Source organism: Amblyomma mixtum, chromosome 6 (genome assembly GCF_055824585.1).
Source record: "Amblyomma mixtum isolate Tamu chromosome 6, ASM5582458v1, whole genome shotgun sequence".
NCBI lineage: Eukaryota > Metazoa > Arthropoda > Arachnida > Ixodida > Ixodidae > Amblyomma > Amblyomma mixtum.
Genome location: NC_143017.1, coordinates 17594461 through 17605000, shown reverse-complemented (window position 1 = coordinate 17605000; position 10540 = coordinate 17594461).

Below are 10540 nucleotides of genomic sequence, written 5' to 3'. Positions count from 1 at the left end.
AGCACACAAGCGCAACGCTGTTTGTCTTATACTTCAGATACGCCTTTGTGCGGGTCTCAAAGTATTCTCCAAGAGCTAGCACATCTCTGGCCTATACTGAAGTGATGCGGCTATTACCGATACAGGAGCACCTCTGATTATGTGTTCGCACAAAGGCACAGGAAATCAACCATCAACCACTTCTGCCTCAGATAGATTATGCAGGCAAGAGGTGCATGGTCACACATAATTGCGCTTTTGATGAGACTTGGAACAAGTCTTCCAAGTCTTCCAGGTTCCAAGTCTTTTCAAAACCGCAATTATGTGTGACCCTGTTAACTATCAACTAGTCCAATTTGAAACCCTCTTAATGTTCGTTTCGTGTACATCGGGCCTCAACATACCATGAGTATCTCTGCTAACATGCATACGTTTTTTCATCGAACTCATCGCCGAAGCAAGATGGCGTAAAAAGTTCCAAGTCTTTTCAAGAGCGCAATTATGTGTGACCATGTTAACTACCAACTAGCCCAATCTGAAACCCTCTTAAGAGGTGCATGTTTGCAAGAAACAAAAACACTGCTCAGGAAGCACCTAAAGCACATTCTTTTTTTTTTCTGGAAAAAATGACAGTTTAGTAATCTATCCTAATGTATCGCAAGCTTATATGTCAGGGACCTTTCTCAAGTTAAGCAACAAAACTCAAAAGGTACGTCCTCTCCTTTTCCTTTTATCCCCGTTAGCTGCAGCTCAGGTGCTTCAGTTTTCGATGCCATACGTCGCGACTAGCAACATCTTTTCCTTCCGTGTGATAATGATAGTAACGTTGTCAACTTCACTTGATGGTAAAGCTGTGCGCTTTGAATGCACATTTATGCCACGTCCGTGACTCACTTCATCAGTTTATCTCTCTATGCTGCCGGTTTAAATTTTTTCTTTTTTTAACAATCCTCCACCGCAGGTGGCTCCTTGAGTGTATGACGACCCAGTGCACCAATGCTATTGACAATGACACTGCATGCGTCTATATTCTTAGTTAGCTGATTTTTTTCTTTGTGTCTGCCTTGCAGGAGAAGTAATTTTGGGAACAGCTGTTAAGCTGACCATTTACTTCAGAGGAGCTTGCCTAACATTGGCATCCAAACGCTTACCATTTATATGCAAACCAAACCGAGTGACCTGCCGCCTCAGTGGCACTAACATCATTGATAAGATAGGTTTCTTTTTTTAGCACGTGCATTTTTTTCTATATGCGTATTGAATTTATTAAACACTAATACAGTAATGACAATAACAATTCGGTTATTACACCCCTTGGCAGTACAGTTATTGCAGCCTCACTCGGCCAGCGAACTCTAATCCAGACGGGTGCTATCACCGCAGCTTCCAAGACACTGCCTTCGCTGTATCTGTCCATCTAGATGAGGTGGCTTTCAGAGATCATTCTCGGTCATATCTCCCTCCCAGACTTCGTCCTGTCAGCCAATCTTTTCGAACTGCAACCACTATGTTGGCAACGTTTCTAGGAAAATTGCGCAAGGAAGTTATAGGTTATTTTTATTTATTTGGAAGCCGGCGGTCTATAAGAAGATCTTGCCTGTCAGCAGCATCGCGCTACCGCAGCCACGGCAGGCACCGTTCATCGTAAGTCGCGTTAAGTCTCGTCGAGTAGCGTCGAAGGAGGCTACATTGCAAAGTTAGTGGTGTGACGGCATCAGAAGCGTAATAAAAGCAATATTGGGGGGTGAGTAGCGCGAGCGCCGCCTAGTAACGCATTTTTTACCTGCGCTTATACCTCCGAGATCGCCCACTAACGCTCGCTCGTGCGCGCGCTCGTGCGCCCGCTCGTGCACTCGCGGTTCATCTCGGAGGCCATGCGGCGCCAAGTTTGGTGTGATGAACCTCCGCTTGATGGCGCCACGGCCGCATTAATTTTTCTTGGCCCGGTCTGAATACGAAAAATGCGAGCGTGCCGTACAAAAGCGGGAACTCGTTCAATCGTCAGTTCAAGAGACGGCGAGCGCAAGAGGCGGGCCCATATTCGTGTGTTCGCAAGTCTGTTATCGCAGTTTCTTGCATGTGATTAACGAGTTGTGAGGCAGCAGCGCTACTGATTGAGAAGGACCCATGTTTAGTCCCTCCTGTTTGCGATCGCATTTCATTTTCGGTTTCACTTCTACGCATCCGCCATAGGTTGACACGAAGGTGTCACCTCAAAGCTTCCTCATTTTAGGCTAAATTACAGAGTGCCAATAAAAGAACAATAATATGTTCGATCAAAGCAGCAATTGTTCATCATTATAGCGCAACATCAATTTTTAGACATACTACAAGCGACGGCTGCCCAAACAGGAAGGGAATACAAATGTAAACCTAAAAAAATTAAAATAAAACGCGCACATGAGAAGTGAGCGCATAAGAAACAACAAAGGTCAAGAAAGAAGATAGAACAACATGAAAATAAAATAAGAAATTTTTGGCATGAAACGGCCAATCCCATCTCGTATATAGTAGGAATATAGAGGTTAGAAGGTTTTCCTTGTGTCGCTACCGGGCCGGCGCAGCTGAAATATCTTTCTATGCTCAGGGTAGATGGCGCTACCGTCCGCTGGCGTGCGACGGGCGCAACATGCCCCTATGGGGTAGTGCTCTGTGGTTCAGTAGGTTGATCGTGTAGGGGTTGCTGCCACTGCTTTGACAAGGCGGTAAAGTGTTAACGACAGTGCGAACTCTTTCACAGGCTCTCTTGTCATTTACGAGGTCTGTTAGAAAACGTATCCGACTATTTTTTTTTGCGAACACCTGATGGATATGAAACAAGCGCGCTTGCATCAGGCGACCTTGAGCCTTCATGCTCATGCACAAATTTTTTTCCCGCCTGCCGATAGCGTCAGTCGCTGAGACGCAGCATTTGAGTCAGGCAGTGCGGAGTGCTCTCGTCGGTTTTTTATTGCAAGGAAAATGGCGGAGTGAAAGGAGCAGCGCTACTGCATCAAATTTTGCCATAAACTGGGCGACAGCCAAGTGGAAACCATTCTAAATATTCAGACGGCTTTCGGTGACGATGCTATGAGCAGCACACAGATTAAGCAGTGGTATAATTGGTTTAAAGATGGCCGCACATCGGTGGAGAACGAATCACGCTCCAATCGGCCATCAACATGCCAAAATGACCAGGTCATTGCCGAACTGAACGCTATGGTGATGCGGGACCGTCGCATGACTATCCGAGAAATTGAGGAAGAGGTGGACATGAGCAATTTATCCGCACATTCCATTATCAACGAAGATTGGGCCATGGAGAGAGTTGCGGCGAAATTCGTGCAGAAGCTGCTCACGGTGGAGCGAAAGCAGCTTCGTGTTGAAGTCTCACAGGACACGCTGAATTCCACAAACAGTGACCCCGACTTCATCAACACCATAATCACTGGTGACGAGTCTTGGGTGTACAAGTACGACCCGGAAACCAGATCCCAGTCGTCACAGTGGAAGCATTCCTCGTCACCAAGACTTAAGAAGACCCGCCAAGTGCGCAGCAATGCGAAAGTGATGCTGACTGCTTTCTTTGACACCCTCTGTGTGGCAGACCACGAGTACGCACTCCAAAGGGTCAAACAATGACCAAAGAGTACTACAGGGATGTCCTCCGTTGCCTACGTGATGCTGTGCGGCGCAAGAACCCGGAGCTGAGGTCAACAGGAAATTGGCGCACCCATCGCGACAATGCTCCTGCACATTCCTCGCACTCGATTCAGATTTTTTGGCGAAAAACCAGACTCCTGTAGTTCAACAGACTCCTTACTGTCCTGATATGGCCCCTGCGATTTCTGGCTGGTTCCCAAAATCAAAAGGCCATTGAAAGGAGCGCGATTTCAGACAAGGAAGAACATTATGGCTGCAACGACAGCTGAGCTAAACTCCATTCCGAAAGGGGCCTTTTCGGAATACTTCCCACAGTGGCAGCACCGCTGGGAGAAGTGTGTGAAGTCCCAAGTAGACTACTTTGAAGGTGACGAGGTTTGCAACGCTCCAGTTATGCAAGTTTTTTTTCAACGGCCAAAGGTCGGATACTTTTCTAACAGACCTCGTATATTCGACACGGACTAGCTGTAACACTGAAGCGTGTCGCGGCACGAGCAAATGCAAGCGTCATATCGGGTGCTCTGTAAAGAAGCGCAAAAACACATCTTGCACATGATACCGAAACGAGAAAAGGAAGAGGAACAAATTTGAGAGAGGAACGTCTTTATTACACAAGGTTTCATTGCAACAATGCACTAATGCCTTTCCTTGAGCCCTGAGCTACTGAAAGCGTCTCATTTTCAGCAGCTTTTTCTTTCCTCACTGCGCGCCGAGCTCTTTGTTTACTTACTGCCTTTACAAAGAAATGCATCCTAGTCAAGGCGTAAAACTTGATCGCTTCTGTGGTAATTCGATGTCCGTGCTCCGCGCAGCCTAAATCTTGAAGCTCATGTCCGTGAAGAAAATGCAGGAAGCTAACCATGCTATCTGCGTGCTGGTTATTGCGGCTGAAAACACCGTAAACGCGTCCTCAAGCTTTGCTATGAGCTGTTCAATTGGCCTTGATGGGTAAACTAAACCTCCATGGTCAAAATTTCGAGGAAGTGCGGCAGTGTTGTTTGACTCGGCTTGCAGAGGCAAAGTGCTGAAACAAGTTGCACATTCAAGGCAAGGAAATCTTTTAAAGGGAGACTGCATAGGTTTTAGAAATCTATGAGCTTAAGAGGGTCGAATGCGTGAAACTTGCAGGTAAAGCGTGCGAAGACTTTTTGGGCTAGGACTTGAAATAGTGAAATAATCGCCGATTAAAATCCGGACGCCCTTCAAGCTTCTCCGCAGCGCACAACGACAAGTGAGGGGCGCATGATGACGTCATCGAAGGTATCGGTACATTTCCAACGCACAAACGCCTGCTTTGAAGGAAAAAAACCAACTCCACTGAAGGCAAACCCTGCCGAGAGATGTTTGGTAGCGTGTAAAGCGTCAGGGCAGCGTGTGGCGGACGACAACGGTAATTTGAAATCATACCTTCCGTGACGTCCCGCTAAGTTTCTCTGCACTCCTCTGTTGCTTTGAGGAGAAGCGCAAAATTGAACCGTTGATTACGTCACTATTTTAAATGCTAGTGCAAAAACACTTGGCATGCTTTACCTACAGCCTACATAGATTTGAATCCTTGAATATCGCGAAATTCTCAATAAGTGCTGCAGCTGCCCTTTAAGGATTTTTCTGACAACATACCTAACTACATAAAAAATTAGACCACTGTCACTTTTTTTGTCTACAGAGCCCGGATGATCATTCAGGTCGCATTGCTCCGCGAGCATCTGTGCAGCAGAAACCAAATTTCCACCATCCAGTAAATTATCCACACGTTCAGTTATTCGAGCATTTTTTTTCTTTGGGGACATCAGATAGTTGCAAGAGGGCAGTCACTACTTCTGCAGGTACGCTTGCTCCTTTTGGTGGCTTTGCAAGGCTGTAGAAAGCCAGGTTGTGGACAATTACCAAAAACTGCCACACAGTTGGATGGTCATTGCAACCGAAGCACTGACGCACAATCTCAAATATATTCTCCATCCTGTCTTGGCTTAGGTTTGCGGTCAACAAGTAATTGTATTGCAGGGATGTGGTCAGCTATTTTACAAGCGACAGTGCGCTTTGCAGCGTTACACGCACTCCAAGAGGAGTTCTTGCTCTTAAAAAGCCGCCACCATGCTGTGCAGCATACTCCTCCCATTCTATGAGAAAAACAATGAACCCATTCAAAAACTGAGCACTTCTTGAATCATCACGAAGGCCTTTTGATGGGATTTTAGACGATATAAATGTTAATCTTTCCATTAGTTTTACAAACCGTTCTGTCGGTTCGATATTTCTGATGTTGCTCATTTGCAAACTGTCCCGGTAAAAAAAATACCCCTTAGTACCTCCTGACTGAAGAGTTGAAATACAAGGTTCACTCACATTTTTTTCGAGTGCGTTTGGGTGATAATGTGCTTGCGTGGTGTGTGGCATCACCTTCAATGGCACCGATTTTTTAAACATTTTCCTGGCTTCCTCTATGACATACATATGAGAGCGTCCACCTGGAATTTGGATGTCTTTTCCAACAAAAGCATTCCGAACACACTTCACCAGTTGGGTGAAGTGTGTTCGGAATGCCAGTTGGGTGAAGTCCGATATGAAGTGGATATTTCTTTGTTTGTTTACAGGGAGGGGCACTTTACACTTGATTTCTCTGGATAAAGCTGCACAGATGAGAGAGCAGTATGAGTAACTTGTGAGCTGATCAGAAAGAAAGCTTTAAGCAGTTTAGATGCAGCAATTAACCTACCTTTGATGCCGAATAGATTCCACAGGCACCTTCCCGTTTATGACATGCTTGAACGTTCTTAGAATGTAGCGTTCGTCGAAATGCCTTGAACACGCGACACAGGTTTCGTCGACAGCCTTGTCATCTCGTTTTATGTTTCGAGCCCATTCTTGCAACCGATGAGGGTCGGACGGGGCGCGGAACAACGACACTTTTTCTTTCGACGGTTTGTAGCCACCTTTGCAGAGCGGCACGAAACACGTGTGACCTTTTTTGTCGCAATTATCACACGTGCTGCACAGACATAACTTTTCTTCAAGACAAAGAAGCATGGGGAGCCGCACAAACAAACCACGCACAAATGCCAGCCCACGCGCACTTGCCAACTGGCTGGGCGAACAGCGCCACCTACGCAGTGCATCCAAAATGGTTTCACAAGGGCCCCTTGAAAGGGCGGTCGTTCACGACACTAGAAAAACCTTCTAGCCTCTGTAGTAGGAATGCACTTCCATGGCAAAGTAACTCTTTCTGCAAGGGAACGCATCCTGCTTCCGAGTGCATTTAGTTCTTCATATTTTAGTGGAAAGCTCATCGCATAATGGCTCATCTGCAATAAAACCCGGCATTGTCCTGCAGCAGCGGTCCGAAGACCCCAGTGACGTCAACATGGTCTCGCATGCCGTCAGGCGTAGGCCATCACAGAGTAATTAATGGCTGATCGTAGGCAATAAGCAAAGACGCTATATGAGACGGCAGTAGTTAGTTATAATGATAGTTAGTGATAGCAATAGTTATAGTGATAGTGGTACTGCTGTAGTGATAACTGTCATTGCTAAATAGTTATGAGGGTCACTGGTAAAGGCCTTAGGCCAAAAAGAACTCTGGTTTAGGCTAGTTGGCTAATGATTCACAGAGAAGACGTGAGAAATACGGGGACAAAACAGAAACATACACGACAGGACCAGCGCCATGTCAAAGGCCTTTATGATAAAGGCACTTAAGGCAAAACCTTTTTGGTCAAAGGATGCTTTCTTATTCATAGCCCTTAAAAGGACCTTAACGTTTCATTTGTACCTTGAAAACCGCGGCTCCTTCCACATTCGGTGGCCTGTGTTAAGTGTTTTGCTTACTCGCAAACAGTGCAGTATGCTGTACGCTTTTAAACAGTCTTGTGTCTGAAACAGGAATTGGTGCTACATGAAGGGCAGAAGAATTTGATAACAGTAAAGAGATCATTTATTTTTTTTGAGATGCCTGAGTTTTTTTTTACATGGTAAATGAAACGCAGTGGTTATTAATCAAATGTAATTTCCTCGTTATCTGCAGCCTCCAGCAAAACTTGGCAGTAGCGGCGAAGCGTCGAAGAACCACTCCTAAAGGCTCTCTGGACATTGCTACATGAAGAACACCCTGGAGGGTGGCGCTGCAAGCAGCCGTCTCGAACAGACGCACGTTCGCATCGCTCCCACTTTTTGAAGCTTTTTGGCCCGGACGTTTTTGGGCTAGGCTCCCAAAAATGAATGGACCACCCCCATCGTGTTCCTCGCCACCTGTGGACGACGGTTTCAACGCTTCCGCGTCAACGACTACCCCAGGAAACCATCCGGATGCATCGGATACTCGTACCGCCGAAGCCGCCAACATGGCTTCGCAGCAGCCTCGGCAAGACGCCGCGGTAACATCGCATGGCGGATGACGAAGCCATTCAAGTGGTTGCGACGATACCTGTCTCCAACCCATTCTCTGTTATTTCCACGGAAAACAAGCCGGGAAGCGCCCCTTCCGAGGTAGGATCTTGCACTTTTCCGTTTTCGAAATTTGCCAAGCAACCTAGGATGGGGTCAGGCACCTCGCGGATGGCTCAAGAAAGCACTCGCTTTGAGACGAAACGATACGGCGTAAAACATGCCCACTCGCAGATAGCTATAAATGCTCGCTTCACGGATGTGCATTATCGATCGCTAGGCTTTGCCTCAGCGTCCATAGTCACCCCAATGGGCAGAATCGATCACTTGGCTGATAATGAACATACTGAAGAAGATGATTGGCAGCCTGTTAGGAGAAAGAACAAGGCTGCAGCAGCCGATCCAATCAGTGTTAAATACACTGTGATAATTAAGCTAACCTCACCTGGACAACTAGGGACACTCCCCGCACACTGGCTGCACGAAGCTGTTGCTAATGAGCTTCGAAAAATTCATTTTCACTCTGGCTTTCAAGTACGGCCTCTTGAACGAAGCAATCAGTTTGCTGTCGACATATCGCATATGCATGCCAGAGACCATCTGATCGGACTGCAGTCTCTCCTAATTTCTGGAAAGGAGACACCTATCCAAGCTTATGAAACCATACGCCCCGGCCAGATCCGCGGGGTCATTTATCGTGCCAACGGCTTAACAAGCGAACAGCTCATAGCAAACCTCACGTGCTACTCGTGCAGGATAATAAACGCCAGGCCTATGGGCAAGAACGGAGCAGCTCTAATCACGTTTGAGGGCTCCAGACTTCCCCGAAAAATTCATCTGTACAGCATACTCCTTCCGGTGACACCTTATCACCCGAAGTCTATCATATGTGAGACCTGTCACAAAATCGGACACAGGGCAATTTCGTGTCCACTAGTCGACCAACGTCGATGATCGTACTGCGGTCGCCTTGCACATGGAAACCTCGAGGTTTGTCCGACGGAACCACTATGCCGCAATTGCAGAGGTCCCCACGTAGCCACGGACCCAAAGTGCCCTGCTCGGCGGCAGGCCACAAAAACCTTGAGGAATGGCATTTTCCGTCGTATCCGAGTATCGCGACGAAAAGAACGCAAACAACAAGCCGAGATTCTACGTGGTAACAAAACGGTGTCGACGACGGCGCCCAAGAGCCCTGTTAGTACACAGCAATCAGCCTCGGAGTCAATTGTGCTTGTTAATCAGGACTTCCCTCCACTACAAAGTCAGCCGTTGCAGAAGACACGAGACAGCGAACATAAAACTAAACGGCAAGGCACGCACAAGCCCTCCACACAATCTGAGAGCAATAGTCAAAGGAATGCCACCCCATCTCTACCCGCAGTTTTTGAGCATACCGCGACGGCACCAAGCAAGCGCGCATTCATCGGGTTTACGCTGAAACACTCCGTGATACGCAACGCGGCGCGAAAACGAATCTTGCAAAGGATAGTTCGCGTACGCTACACTTAGATGAAAACCAGCTCACGCGCATTATCGAACTGGTCACTGCCGAGGTGATCAAGCGTATGCTCCCACTCTTGGGAATGTCACAGGTTTCTCCGAATCAAGAGCCCGAAATTGGGCACACATCATCTTCACTTCCGCGTACCTTTCAGTTTAATAATGGCAGGAATTAGCGCGAAACCACATGACATTCTTGTTTCGGACTCTCCTATATGGTTCTTGCAATGGAACTGCCGGGGAATCCGTCGCAAACAAGCGGAACTTCAGAGGAGACTGTCCATCACGCCAACGCCTCCTCTAGCTGTCCTGCTTGAGGAGACTGGCATTAATAAGCCCAATCTAATAGGGTACAAACCTTACTGCACCCCTTCCATAGAGCACCGGCGTCCCGGGCCAGGATCGCGATCTGCGCCTCCAATGGCCAATGGGCAGGCATGCGTTCTTGTTCTGTCGCGCACGGCCCACACTGAACTAGATACTTCCGCGTGGTGCACGCAGACGCAGGAGGTAGCGGGAGTACGCCTTAGCTTAGATGGCGACCAAGAAGCCTTAGTTTTTTCAATTTATGCGCGATCATTCGGTACTACGACATATCGAGTAGATATGTCTTTTGTAGAACACTTCTTAAGGATATATCCCCAGGATCGCGTTGTAGTTGGGGGTGATTCTAACGCCATGCACAGCAGCTGGGGATATCATCGCTCAGATGGTAGGAGAAGGCACCTTTGGCAGCAAATTGTCAGATCGAAACTGACCATAGCCAACGACCTCACGCTACCTACTCGCCTTGGCCAGCACAAAGGTCAACAAGACACTTCCCCAGACTTGACACTAGTGTCTCGTCCCAGTGAGATCCTATGGTCGAGGGCTGATGATGTCATGGGCAGTGATCATTATCCCGTGGTGGTCTCATGGGCTCCTCGAGGGCGAAAGTCATTACAGCGGCAACAACACAGTCGAATAGAGGAGCACGTCTCATGGGACGATTTTCGTAGCATGTTCGGTACGGTGAACGTTCCCACAGGGTTAGACG